The sequence below is a fragment of the Heliangelus exortis genome, chromosome W (genome assembly GCF_036169615.1).
Source record: "Heliangelus exortis chromosome W, bHelExo1.hap1, whole genome shotgun sequence".
Lineage (NCBI taxonomy): Eukaryota > Metazoa > Chordata > Aves > Apodiformes > Trochilidae > Heliangelus > Heliangelus exortis.
In genome coordinates this window covers 6,808,427-6,822,915 of record NC_092453.1, presented here as the reverse complement: position 1 = coordinate 6,822,915, position 14,489 = coordinate 6,808,427, and the positions used below count along the sequence as shown (strand labels likewise).

Genomic DNA, 14,489 nt, shown 5'->3' with positions numbered 1-14,489 from the left:
AGGGAAGGGAATGGAAGGGAAGGGAAGGGAAGGGAAGGGAAGGGAAGGGAAGGGAAGGGAAGGGAAGGGAAAAGAAGGGCCAGGGCCAGGGCCAGGGACAGGAAAAGATGGGAAGGGAAAGGAAGGAAGGGAAGGGAGGATGGAAGGGAAGGGAAGGAAAGGGAAGGGAAGGAAGGGAAGGGAAGGGAAGGGAAGGGAAGGGAAGGAAGGGAAGGAAGCGAAGGGAAGGGAAGGAAGGGAAGGGAAGGAAGGGAAAGGGAAGGTAAAGGGAAAGGGACACGGCCAGGGACAGGGACAGGGACAGGGACAGGGACAGGGACAGGGACAGGGACAGGGACAGGGACAGGACAGGGACAGGGATAGGAAAGAGAAGGGAAGGGAAGAGGAAGGGAAGGGAAGGGAAGGAAGGAAGGAAGGGAAGGGAAGGGAAGGGAAGGGAAGGGAAGGGACGGGAAAGGGAAAGGGAAAGGGAAAGGGACAGAGGCAGGGGCAGGGACAGGGACAGGGACAGGGTCAGGGTCAGGGACAGGGACAGGCACTGGGACTGAGACAGGGATAGGAAGAGAAGGGAAGGGATAGGAAGGGAAGGGAAGGGTAGGGAAGAGAAGGTAAAGAAACAGGGACAGGGACAGGGACAGGGATAGGAAGAGAATAGAAGGGATAGGAAGGGAAGGGAATTAAAGGGAAGGGAAGGGATAGGAAGGGGAAGGGAAGGGAAGGGAAGGTAAAGGGACAGGGACAGGGACAAGGATAGGGACAGGGACAGGAACCGGGACAGGGACAGGGACAGGGACAGGGATAGGAAGAGAAGGGAAGTGATAGGAAGGGAAGGGAATGGAAGGAAGGGAAGGGAAGGGAAGGGAAAAGAAAGGGCCAGGGCCAGGGCCAGGGACAGGAAAAGATGGGAAGGGAAAGGAAGGGAAGGGAAGGGAAGGGAAGGGAAGGGAAGGGAAGGGAAGGGAAGGGAAGCGAAGGGAAGGGAAGGGAAGGGAAGGGAAGGGAAGGTAAAGGGACAGGACAAGGCCAGGGACAGGGACAGGGACAGGGACAGGGACAGGGACAGGGACAGGGACAGGGACAGGGACAGGGATAGGAAGAGAAGGGAAGGGATAGGAAGGGAAGGGAAGGGAAGGAAAGGGAAGGGAAGGGAAGGGAAGGGACGGTAAAGGGAAAGGGAAAGGGAAAGGGACAGAGGCAGGGGCAGGGACAGGGACAGGGACAGGGTCAGGGTCAGGGACAGGGACAGGCACTGGGACTGAGACAGGGATAGGAAGAGAAGGGAAGGGATAGGAAGGGAAGGGAAGGGTAGGGAAGAGAAGGTAAAGAAACAGGGACAGGGACAGGGACAGCGAAAGGGACAGGGACTGGGACAGGGACAGGGATAGGAAGAGAATAGAAGGGATAGGAAGGGAAGGGAATTAAAGGGAAGGGAAGGGATAGGAAGGGGAAGGGAAGGGAAGGGAAGGGAAGGTAAAGGGACAGGGACAGGGACAAGGATAGGGACAGGGACAGGAACAGGGACAGGGACAGGGACAGGGATAGGAAGAGAAGGGAAGTGATAGGAAGGGAAGGGAATGGAAGGGAAGGGAAGGAAGGGAAAAGAAAGGGCCAGGGCCAGGGCCAGGGCCAGGAAAAGATGGGAAGGAAAGGAAGGGAAGGGAAGGGAAGGAAGGAAGGGAAGGGAAGGGAAGAGGAAGGGAAGGGAAGGAAGGGAAGGGAAGGGAAGGGTAGGGAAGGGAAGGGAAGGGAAGCGAAGGGAAGGGAAGGGAAGGGAAGGTAAAGGGACAGGGACAAGGCCAGGGACAGGGACAGGGACAGGGACAGGGACAGGGACAGGGACAGGGATAGGAAGAGAAGGGAAGGGATAGGAAGGGAAGGGAAGGGAAGGGAAGGGAAGGGAAGGGAAGGGACGGTAAAGGGAAAGGGAAAGGGAAAGGGACAGAGGCAGGGGCAGGGACAGGGACAGGGACAGGGTCAGGGTCAGGGACAGGGACAGGCACTGGGACTGAGACAGGGATAGGAAGAGAAGGGAAGGGATAGGAAGGGAAGGGAAGGGTAGGGAAGAGAAGGTAAAGAAACAGGGACAGGGACAGGGACAGCGAAAGGGACAGGGACTGGGACAGGGACAGGGATAGGAAGAGAATAGAAGGGATAGGAAGGAAGGGAATTAAAGGGAAGGGAAGGGATAGGAAGGGGAAGGGAAGGGAAGGGAAGGTAAAGGGACAGGGACAGGGACAAGGATAGGGACAGGGACAGGGATAGGAAGAGAAGGGAAGGGATAGGAAGGGAAGGGAAGGGAAGGGAAGGGAAGGGAAGGGAAGGGAAAGGGAAAGGGAAAGGGAAAGGGAAAGGGAAAGGGATAGGGACAGGGACAGGGACTTGGACTGAGACAGGGATAGGAAGAGAAGGGAAGGATAGGAAGGGAAGGGAAGGGTAGGGAAGGGAAGGGAAAGGAAAGCGAAGGGAAGGAAAAGGGAAAGGAAAGGGAAGGGAAGGGAAAGGAAAGGGAAAGGGAAAGGGACAGAGGCAGGGGCAGGGACAGGGACAGGGACAGGATCAGGGTCAGGGTCAGGGTCAGGGACAGGGACAGGCACTGGGACTGAGACAGGGATAGGAAGAGAAGGGAAGGGATAGGAAGGGAAGGGAAAGGGAATGGGAAAGGGAAGGGAAGGGAAGGGAAAGGGAATGGGAAAGGGAAAGGGACAGGGACAGGGACAGGGATAGTAAGAGAAGGGAAGGGATAGGAAGGGAAGGGAAGGGAAGGGAAGGGAAGGGAAGGGAAGGAAAAGGGAAAGGGAAAGGGAAAGGGAAAGGGAAAGGGAAAGGGAAAGGGAAATGGAAGGGAAGGGAAGGGAAGGGAAAGGGAATTGGAAAGGGAAAGGGAAAGGGACAGGGACAGGGACAGGGATAGTAAGAGAAGGGAAGGATAGGAAGGGGAAGGGAAGGGAAGGGAAGGGAAGGAAAAGGAAGGAAGGAGGAAAGGGAAAGGGAAAGGAAAGGGAAAGGGACATGGGCAGGGACAGGGACAGGGACAGGGACAGGGACAGGGACAGGATCAGGGTCAGGGTCAGGGTCAGGGTCAGGGACAGGGACAGGCACTGGGACTGAGACAGGGATAGAAGAGAAGGGAAGGGAAGGGAAGGGTAAGGGAAGGGAAGGGAAGGGAAGGGAAGGGAAGGGAAGGGAAGGGAAGGAAGGGAAGGGAAGGGAAGGGAAGGGAAGGGAAGGGAAGGAAGGAAGGGAAGGAAGGGAAGGAAGGGAAGGGAAGGGAAGGGAAGGGAAGGGAAGGGAAGGGAAGGGAAGGGAAGGGAAAGGGAAAGGGAAAGGGAAAGGGAAAGGAAAGGGATAGGGACAGGGACAGGGACTTGGACTGAGACAGGGATAGGAAGAGAAGGGAAGGGATAGGAAGGGAAGGGAAAGGGTAGGGAAGGAAGGGAAAGGAAAGCGAAGGGAAGGAAAAGGGAAAGGGAAAGGGAAGGGAAGGGAAAGGGAAAGGGAAAGGGACAGAGGCAGGGGCAGGGACAGGGACAGGGACAGGGACAGGATCAGGGTCAGGGTCAGGGTCAGGGACAGGGACAGGCACTGGGACTGAGACAGGGATAGGAAGAGAAGGGAAGGGATAGGAAGGGAAGGGAAAGGGAATGGGAAAGGGAAGGGAAGGGAAGGGAAAGGGAATGGGAAAGGGAAAGGGAAAGGGACAGGACAGGGACAGGGATAGTAAGAGAAGGGAAGGGAGGAAGGAAGGGAAGGGAAGGGAAGGGAAGGGAAGGGAAGGGAAGAAGGGAAGGGGAAAGGGAAAGGGAAAGGGAAAGGGGAAAGGGAAAGGGAAGGGAAGGGAAGGGAAGGGAAAGGGAATTGGAAAGGGAAAGGGAAAGGGACAGGGACAGGGACAGGGATAGTAAGAGAAGGGAAGGGATAGGAAGGGAAGGGAAGGGAAGGGAAGGGAAGGAAAAGGGAAAGGGAAAGGGAAAGGAAAGGGAAAGGGAAAGGGAAAGGGACATGGGCAGGGACAGGGACAGGGACAGGATCAGGGTCAGGGTCAGGGTCAGGGTCAGGGACAGGGACAGGCACTGGGACTGAGACAGGGATAGGAAGAGAAGAGAAGGGATAGGAAGGGAAGGGAATTAAAGGGAAGGGAAGGGATAGGAAGGGGAAGGGAAGGGATAGTAAGAGAAGGGAAGGGATAGGAAGGGAAGGGAAGGGAAGGGAAGGGAAGGGAAGGAAGGGAAGGGAAGGAAGGGAAGGGAAGGGAAGGGAAGGAAGGGAAGGGAAGGAAGGGAAGGAAGGGAAGGGAAGGGAAGGGAGGGAAGGGAAGGGAAGGGAAGGGAAGGGAAGGGAAGGGAAGGAAGGAAGGGAAGGGAAGGGAAGGGAAGGAAGGGAAGGAAGGGAAGGGAAGGAAGGGAAGGGAAGGGAAGGAAGGGAAGGGAAGGGAAGGGAAGGGAAGGGAAGGGAAGGGAAGGGAAGGGAAGGGAAGGCAGAAGGGAAGGGAAGGGAAGGGAAGGGAAGGGAAGGAAGGGAAGGGAAGGGAAGGGAAGGGAAGGGAAGGGAAGGGAAGGGAAGGGAAGCTTCGGGTTCCACATATTTATGCCCATATTCTGTCACTTCAATTAGCAGATCACACCAAGTGTAGTCTGTGCCTAATAGCATATTTGCATTCGAATTTTCGAGTCTAGCCTTGATCTGTAGGGCTAGATTTTGCAGTTGCGTATGTAGCCCTCTTATGAGAATATCCATTCTCTCAGGTTTTACCTTTAGCATAAGTGGATCCTCCTGGTTAACCACCCTATCATGGTCATAAATTATTTGGATCACACTGGCTTTATGAACATTGTCCTGTAGCTGGGTGAGGCCCCCTCGCAATACATGGGGTTCTCCCCTTGCTATGGGGTCAGTGAAGCCCACATTATAAGCAGCTCGTTGGGTCAAGGACCATGGAGCTCTGGAATTGCCAGTAATCAACATAACTCCAGGACCCCAATGACCTGACGCTTCTTTTTCTGATAATAATATGTGGTCTCCACCCGAAGCTGAAACCCTTACCACATAGTCTATATCATTTTCCAAAGGTAATCTGCCAAATTGTCTTTTTAATTGTGTCAGCTCCAGAGGAGAGTATGGAAATTCTTTATGGGTAACTTGCTCTCGTCCTGTATCCAGTTCACGTGTATGTTCTGCTCTGATTACAGGACGCAGACCCTTATGTGTTATTGGCATGCTCTCATCTTCTGAACTATGAGAAGACTCATGGCAAGAGGAAGACTGTGCAGAGGCCTTCTCGCTCATTACAGCAAGTTGCCTGACCTGTTTCTCCAATTTATCAACTCTCTTAGCCCCAGTTTTTATAAATGTGTTGAGCAACTGGCGTAATTCAGCCACTTCTCCCTCGGGCGGGTTAACAGCCTGAGGGGGAGTTCGCATTTGCGTGTTGGCAACTTTTGGCTGTGGCTTTGTCTTTAAGATGGAGGGTCTGCTTTTCCCCCTTTTGGGTGCAAAACGCACTGTTTTTTTACAGGGTCTCTCAGGAGAGACATACTTCCCATCGTCTGTTGTATATTCAGAGGCAGATGGAGCGCCATCTAGCATCGGTTTAGGGTTAGTACAGATTTCAGAATTTGATTTCCCTGGCAGCTCATCAGATTTTACGCCACTTTCAATGTTCTCTAATTTTTGGCATAATTCTTCGTTCTCCTGCCAAATTATAGTAGCCAAGGTGAGAAAGGCACGAGCATATAAAAAATCTTCACCCATTTTTTTCGTCTTTTTCTTAATGTCTTCCTCCAGAGTGGTTTTGTTTTCCAAACTTGTTATCGTTTTAGCAAGGGAAATAAAATTTCTACTCTTATAATCTTTATAAATCGCATCATAGAGAATTTCTTCAGGGTATAGTTACGGGCTTTGAGGCACTCCCTGAATGGGCGAACCAAAGCGATTTCACTAAATTCATTTTCGTCATAGGAGGTCAAACCACTAGAGCTAGCAGAACACATTATAGACTCCATTTAAATTGTTTTAAATTTCCTTAAGGGTTAGTTTTGCAATTCAGGCATCAGTCTAAGAGCAGGCTCTGATTTTTCCTCAATAGTATCCTGTCCGTGACGCCAATAAAATGTCGTGATCCGTTTATTATTTTATATTTTGATTATGAGGATTTCTCAGCCTCTGCTTCAGAGATGATGCATAAAATTGCAAGCTAACATGTTTGAAACTTAAACAAGTTACAAGGGTTTATTTTTAGGGAAGGGAAAACAAAATATCACAGTTAAGGAAGGGTAAACACAATTTGCTACTTTTGGAGAGACGGGTCATTACGGAAAGAAAGAAAGAAATGAGGGGGTAATTTAAAAATGTTTCACCGCCAGTTGGTCCTAGCGGAATGGGAGGGGGTAGGAGTCGTTTTACCGTGCCACCTCTGTAGTCGAAAAGCCACGTCACCGCTTTCCGCTTGGGCCTTCGGAGCTGCTTGCCCGCCTTTTTGCGCTGAGCTGGCTGGAGTTTGTAGTCTCAGGAGCTGGCTTCCACGTGGTGGTTCTGAGCTGCTGGCTCTTCTGAGCTGCATTTCGGTTCTTTCTGGGGAATTTTTATAATGCAAAGGAGAGCAGGTCCCCCTCTTTTTTTCCTTTTGATAAAAAACACGCTTTCCTGGAGTTGAGCATACTTCCCGAAGACAAGTTACCTTATCAGTTCGTTAAGATATGCTAATTTTGCGACATCTGGCCACATGTCAGGTGCCAGGAATTTGTTTTCCTGTTTGCCAGTCTTTTAGATATGTTAATGTGGCAGCATGTTTGATATGGGAGCTTGAAAAGAAAAAAACTAAATCATTCTTGCTCAAGAATCAAATATTTTTTAAAGTGTTTACATCAGGGGGAGAGGCTCTGATGTCTGCAGCAGTAGCAGCCACATGCCAGCTGTGTCCAAGTTGTGGCCTTGGGTGAGGGGGGTCAAGCAGTGGCAGCAGAGGCAGAAGCAGCAGTTCTCTCCATACAAGGCATGCTCATTGCCCTAATTGTGGTAGTTGTCTTAGTCCTCACCAATATATGATAATATATGAGAATTAATACAAAACAGATGAGAAAAATTTATAATATCACACAGTAGAATCAAAACTATAATAAGCACAATGCCATCTTGTGTAGAATCTGCTGAACTCAGCCTGAGTTTGGCTGGTACTTGGAGTGGTATAATTCCTCAAATTAAAACTGAAAATGTAGTTTTCAACAAAGTTTTTTTATCCCTGTCAGGGTTTAAGGCTGGTTTGGCAATTAAACCAAATGACAGATACTGTCTGTTAATGCCCCTCCTCTCCCTGAGAAAGAAAGGAGAATAAGGGAGAGAGACTTATGGGTTGGAAACTAAACTACACAGCTTTAATTGAAACAATAATGATAAAAAGGAGAAATCACTAAATATACAGCTTTGTTTCAAACCAACTGTGTCTTCCCTCCTCCTTTTGCATTTTGAATTCTTTTTGTTTTGGAGTCATCTGCTCTGATCATTTTTATGTCTGGAAACAAATGTGAAGATGAAGGGAAAATTGGTAGTCTTCATTTAATATGTTTTTCTGGTGCTTCCTTCTGTTTGATGCATGATTTGTCTTAAAAAAACATAAGTCATTAATAAATCAGAGATTTGAGACTTGAATTGTGATTTTCATCTACTTCACTGCAGCTACTAGTGAGAACTTGTTTTCCCAAGGCTCCCTATATACTCAATGGAGACAAGAGAAAAATGTAGAGGCTGGATCCTCCCAACCTATAACTGGCACACAAAAGAAAGGTTGCAAATCTCTTCCAGCATTTCAGTTGGGACATTTGATAGTAATAACAAAGCTCTTTGGAAGCAACTGCACCTCAGTGCAAACAGATGTCAGATGAGACCGTGTGACAAACTGTGTGAAACCATAGGAAATACCAGTCATTCTTTAGAGTGAAGAAGAGGACAAGTCATACTTAGTCCCTATCACAGCCTGTCCTCCCCTTTTCTGAAGAAACAGAGAGCAAGAAGTTGTGGAAGAAAGTCACAGATTTCCAGAAGAGATACTTGATATTCCATTTTTATAAAATCACCAGTTTCCCAAGCATTCCTAGTCCAAAAAGGCAAGTACTGAAAACCAAAAAGAATAGCTTTCAGCATGGAGATTTTATTTGAATGGATTTGATGGTTTAGTATTTGTGCAACAGAAGAGATGGGTTTTGCACACAGGTGTGACACGTTTGGAATAGGTCTGAGAATTTTGATTTTCTCAGAGACTGGGTGAATTAACTAGCAGCTTTTAAAAATCCTTAAAATTCTTAATGAGTGTTTGAAAAAGGCAGGAAGAAGACAACAAAGACTGAGGACTCTAGCTGTGATATGAAACAGAAAAGAAAAAAAGCTGTGAGAAATGCTTGAAGGACTCTCTGACTCTGCTGTTTAGGAAGACTGCAAGAAGGAAAGTTAGAACTTTTATTCCAGATTATGCAATTATCACACTTGGTTTTTTGCTATTTTTCTGTCTCAACAGGATGAACTGAAATCCAGCATGGGATCCGAAAATGAAACTGCAGTTCTTGAGTTCATCCTAGAGGGTTTCTCAGGACTTGATCAGAGGCTACAGCTATTTCTCTCTCTGGTCCTTCCATTCATGTACCTGACAACAGTGCTGGGGAATGCAGCCATCATTCTCCTCGTGTGTATGGATCACTACCTGCAGACCCCCATGTACTTTTTCATTGGCAATCTGTCCTTTCTGGAAATCTGGTTTACATCTTGTACAAACATCAAACTGCTTGTGATCCTGGGTTCTGGTAGGAGAAAAATCTCACTAAGCACCTGTTTTGCCCAGTCCTATTTCTATTTTGCCCTTTGTACTATAGAGTTCATTCTACTTGTCATGTCCTTTGACCGCTATCTTGCCATCTGCCAGCCTTTGCATTCTGCTGCCATCATGAAGCCTCAGCTCAGCATCCATCTGGGTGGTGCTGCTTGGTTCATGGGCTTCACAGTCAAGTTACCGCCTGGTCCTCCTTTACAAGTTGACATTCTGTGGCTTGAAAAAGATCCACCATTTTTTTTGTGACAGCTCTCCCTTATTCAAACTATCCTGCTCTGACACCAGCTTGCTTTGGAAAACAGACTCGGTTTTCTTATCATGTATTGTTCTGAGCTCCTTATGTTTAACATTGGCTTTTTCCATGTGCATCATTTCTTGTGTTCTACAACTTCCATCAGACTCAGGGAGAAAAAAAGCTTTTGCCACCTGTTCTTCCAATCTCACCACCTTGGCCATTGCATATGGGAGTTGCATTGCTCTCTATGTGTGTCCTTCAGAAGGCGATTCATTGGACACTAATAGAATTGTAGCCTTGCTGAACACTGTCCTATACCCATTCTTAAATCCATTCATCTGCAGTCTTAGAAACAAGACTGTGATCCTGGCCCTAAAGAAAGCCTTTGCCCATGCAACAACACAGCTTTTCCCCTTCTCAGTATGCATTTCTGGGCAGCAGTTCCAATGATCTGCTCTGTCATCTCTTAGATAACACCACTGAATATGTATTCAATGTCCTAACATGACTGCCTCAGGAGACTTATGTTCTCATTGTCTTGTGTTGGGATAAGAAGCTCACCAGCAAGTGAGAACCCAAATTACAGGCTCCTGAAAAAATGAACATCTTGTCTTAGTTCCTTCTAGGAACTGTGAGACCATCGCCCCTGTTGTCCAGGTATGAAACCCACCAGGATGAATCACTGAGAGCAGCATTCATTGGTTGACCAAGGGGATGGTTGGCTAAGGGTGTAGGAAACACTATGGAGTGGAAAGGAAGAGAAATTCTGGATTGCACAAGACTTGCTGTGGGAAGTTTAGGGAAAGACCGAAAGACAGTGCCATCTGTCCTGTCTTCTCATTAAACTTGATTTCTAATTCTTGAGGGACTGAATCTCTTTTCTGTGTGAAGCACAGGGGTGTGAGTGCAGCAACTGGGGCAGGAGGTCAGGCAGCCCCTGTGTCATTAGTGTCAGCAACTAAGAGACCACAGTGACTGGACTTGAGTGTTGGTGTGTGTGTGACTGAGGAGGACTGCACCAGCACCTGGAATGGGGATGTGGCCTCAGGGGATCAGATGCACGGGTGCCTTCAGCTGGCAAGGCTGGTATCCAGGAGCAGACTGAACAGACTGAGTGTCTGAGCCCAGCTGCTGCAGAGATCCACCCTGCACAGCTGCATATATAGACCATACCAGACTAGTTCAGTGGTCATCTAGTTCAAATGCCTGACTAATTCAGGGCTGACCAAAAGATAAATCATGTCATCAAGAGCATTGTCCAAATGCCTCTTAAGCACTGGCAGGTTTGGGGCATCGACCACTTCTCCTGGAAGCCTGTTTCAGTGTTTGACCACCTTCTCAGGAAAGAAATGCTTCCTATCCTCCACTCTAAACCTCCCCCGAGGCAGCTTTGAACAATTCCCATCTGTCCCATCAAGAAGAACTCAGCACCTCCCTCTCTCCAACTCCTCAGGAAGTGGCACAGTGCCATGAGGTTGCCCCTCAGACTCCTTGTCTCCAAACTAGGCAAACCCAGAGTCCTCAGTTGCTCCTCACAGGGCATGCCTTCCAGCCTCTCACCAGTTTTGTTTCCTTCCACCAGAAGTGTTTGGGGACTTTCACACCTTTTTTGACTTGTAGGCCCCAGAACACACACTACTCAAAGTGAGGCCACCCCTCTCTTGACTGTCTGCTCTTCCTGTATTTGATGTCTCCAGGAAGTGGTTTGTTCCTTGGCACCAGGGCATACTGCTGGCTCCTCTGGAGCCTTCTGCTGACCAGCATCTCCAGGTCCTTTCTGCAGGGTTGCTCTCCAACCACTCCTCTCCCAGTTTCTAGTGATGCCCAGCATTACTCGATCCCAGGTGCAGAATCTGTCATTTCTACTTGATAAATTTCATCCCATTTATTAATGTCCAATGCTCCAAACTACTGTGATCCCTCTGCAAGGCCTCTTGTTCCTCAAGAGACTCAGCAGCACCATACAGTTAAGAAACACCAGAAAACTTGCTAATGGTGTATTCAGCTCCTGCCTCCAGATAATCTCTCAGGACCCATGAATAGAACTCATCAGGTCCCATGGATTTATGCAATTTCATGTTCTTTAGATGGTCTCAAACCTGCTTTTCTGCTACAGTGGGCAGATCGTCCTCCTCTGAGCCCCTGCCTTTGTTTTCTGTGACTTGGATGGTGGTGTGGCCAGAGCCTTTGCTGGTAAAGACTGAGGAAAACCAGTCATTGAGTACCTCAGCCTTCTCCATATCTCATCAAGGCTCACCTTGAATATCTCCAGGGATGAGGCCTCAGCTACCTCCCTGGGCAACCTGTTCCGTTTTTCCTCTATCCTCATGGCAAAGAATTATTTTTCTAACATGCAATCTAGATCAGCTCTTCTCTAATTTAAAACCATTGCCCCTTGTCCTTCTGGGTGACATTCTGTCCCTCTGGCTTATCAACAGCACCACTCAGCTTGGTGTCACCTGCAAACTTGCTGATGGTGCACTCGATCCCGCTGTCTATAGAGCTGATAAAAATATTAAAGAGTACAGGACCCCTGAGGGACACCACTTGTCACTGGTCTGCATCTGGACTTCAAGCAATTGACCACATTCCTCTGGATGCAACCATCCTGCCAGTTTCTTATCCCCTGAACAGTTCACCCATCAAATCCCTGTCTCTCCAAGTTGGTGAGTAGGATATTGTGGGGGACCATGCCAAAGGCCTTGCAGAAGTCCAGAGAGATGACATCCACTTCTCATTACCTGAGTCTCTTTGTACCTTTTGCAAACCACAGAATCAATCACAGGTTTGTTCTGGTTGAAAAAGACCTTTAAGATCATCAAGTACAACCATTAACTCCACTCTGCAAAGTCCTGTGCTAACATCTATCCTAAGCAGCCTCTCTGGATTGATGTGGTGCCATTTTTGGGAGAAGGGCAGGGGCCCCAGGGGTGGCTTCTATGAGAAGCTGCTGAAAGCTCTCCCAGATCCAAAATGTCCAGGCCTGCCTCTGGCTAATGTTGAGGCCATCAGTGACATCAGTGACATCACCCATCAGTGACAATGGGTACACCTCTGCAATTAACACATTCAAGAAGGGGAAACAACCCGTTGTAAGACTTGAGGGAAGAGGAGAGGGGGAAGAGATAGCAGTACTAGGAGAAAGAGCACTGCCAGAATAGGGAGACCAAGGTTGGTGGGGGAGGAGAGGGAGAAGTTGCCCTGAACAGAAGTGCCTCTATATTCTGCAGTGAGATGACAGGCTGTCTCCTTATAACCCAGAGAGGAGCACGATGGAGCAGTCTCTGAAAGATCACGGTGGAACAGTTGTGAATCAGCCTCTGAAGGACCACAGTGGAGCAGTTGTGGACCTGCAGCCCGTGGAGCATGTCAGAGCGGATCTTGTTGTAAGGGACCGGATGGAGGAACCATATCCACAGGGAGCAGGGTACCAAGGCACCTTTGCAAACTCCTGAAAAAATCCTCATTAGCATTTTGAAAGGGTTTGCTGGAGAGCAAGGAGACAGATCAGGGTCTCCATATGTCCTAGGGCCTACAAACTGATGCCAATTTTATGCCCCAAACAAGGCACGGACAGAGTAACTGGTCAGAGACAAAGTTTGTAGCCTTTAAGCAGGAGGTATTTATTAACGGCCAGGGAGCAGCCAGGTTGTCCTGGGCAAACTGCTCCAATTCAGCAATCTCACATTTCAGCTTTTATACAATTTTGCCAAGCAATTGCAACATACATTATGAATATTCATTATATTGCAACATCTACTTTTAATATTCATAACAGGCGGAGTTGAGGCGGAGTTAGAGGCTTGGTCTTCAATTTGGGGAGGATCTGGGGGTCGTTCCTGTTTTTCATCCTCTTGAACTGGTGTCCTTTCCATAACTTTTTCCTAATATGGATAGTTTCCTTGTGCATTTGGCAGGGGTTTTTTTGTGTCTGACAAAAATGCTGACTGCTTAGCTCATCTCTTTCCTTATCTCCCTTTGTTTTTTGTAGGTCCCATTTTTTCATGTCTTATTTTGAGGATGCTAGCATTCTATAGTTCCTTTATGTCAAAGTGACCTGTACCCTAGCGGATTTATTACCTCCATTATTTCTTCATACTAAGTTCTCTATGCTTTTGCTTAAGCCTGCATATTGAGTTTAACTCTCTAATTCCTGTATTGCTACACTATATTCGCTTTCTAGGTTTTACCTGGCTTCAAAACAACAGAGATAAGGACTGGGGAAAGAAGTGAAAGGACGTCTGCTCTGGTTGTTCAACCTGATATGTCTCTACCATGCTTCATAAATGAAACAGGCCTATATAATGAAGGGCTGTGTTGGTGGCTTTGGGAGTTTCACTGACATCAGCCCTCCCGCACTGGTTGGCCCAATGCTGGATCCAGGCCCCGGGACTGTAACTGTAACTCCAAGGTTACAGTTCTGCTGACCCTCCTCCTTGCATCTCCACAGAAAGAAACTCTATCATTTCATCATAACTGAACCCAAACCTCCAACCATCACATCACCCCCAAGTCCTTCTCTGTTTACGAGCAGCAGGTCACATGAGGTATGATGGTTCCCTCACCAGCTATGTTAGGAAGATCTGTTCCACCCACTCCAGGAATCTCCAGGACTGTTCCCTTTCTGATGTACTTTATTTCCAGCAGACATTTGGAAAGGTGAAATTTCCCATAAGAACAAGGTCTTAGCTATTCTACGAATGCTTCATTGGCCTCGCCGTCCTTGTTGGATGCTCTAGACTCCCACCATGGTATCTGCCTTGTTGCCTTTCCCTCTGATTCTTTTCCATTAGTACTCCACCAGTCCTCACCATCATTAAGCTCTGGGCAATCAAAACTCCCTAACACACAGGGCCACCCCACTGCCTCTCCTGCCTGGCCTATTGCTACACAAGTGGTACAAACTACTGAAGGAGGAGAATGGAGCCATTTTGCAGAGCTGGAAGCCATCCAGCTGGCTGTAGACACTGGGGAAGGAGAAAAGTGGCCAGTGCTCCATCTCTGTAATGCCCCCTGGATGGTGGCAAATGCCCCATGGGGATGGGTACAGCAATGGGAACAGAGCAAGTGGCAGCTTCTAGGCTGCTTCAGCCTGGCAAGATGTTGTATCCCATCTCTGGAACTTGGTTGTAAAAGTACATCCCATAGATACCCCCCTAGCCAAGATTTAGGCTAGTGAAGAGCACACAAAGAACCAGCAGGTGGGTCAGGTTGAAAAGGTTAGCAAGGCTCAGGTGGGTCTGGTTTTGGCCTCTGAGCCCATCAAGAAAGAGACTAAACACACAGATGGTCTTGTGATGGAGGGGTGGACCTGAGCATGGACACTCTTGTACAGGTGATCCATGAACATGAAATGTGCTGCAATCAAGTAAGAGAAGCTAATCCCTAGAAAGTACACAGAGAGAGCTGTTTGACCCTGAACAAAACATAAACCACAACCAG

At 48.3% G+C, this 14,489-nt stretch overlaps 1 pseudogene; it reads left to right on the top strand.

Annotated features, from left to right (window-relative positions):
- Nucleotides 1–6,373: 6,373 nt before the first annotated feature.
- On the top strand, nt 6,374–9,497 carry LOC139789179 (olfactory receptor 6F1-like; annotated as a pseudogene).
- Nucleotides 9,498–14,489: the final 4,992 nt, after the last annotated feature.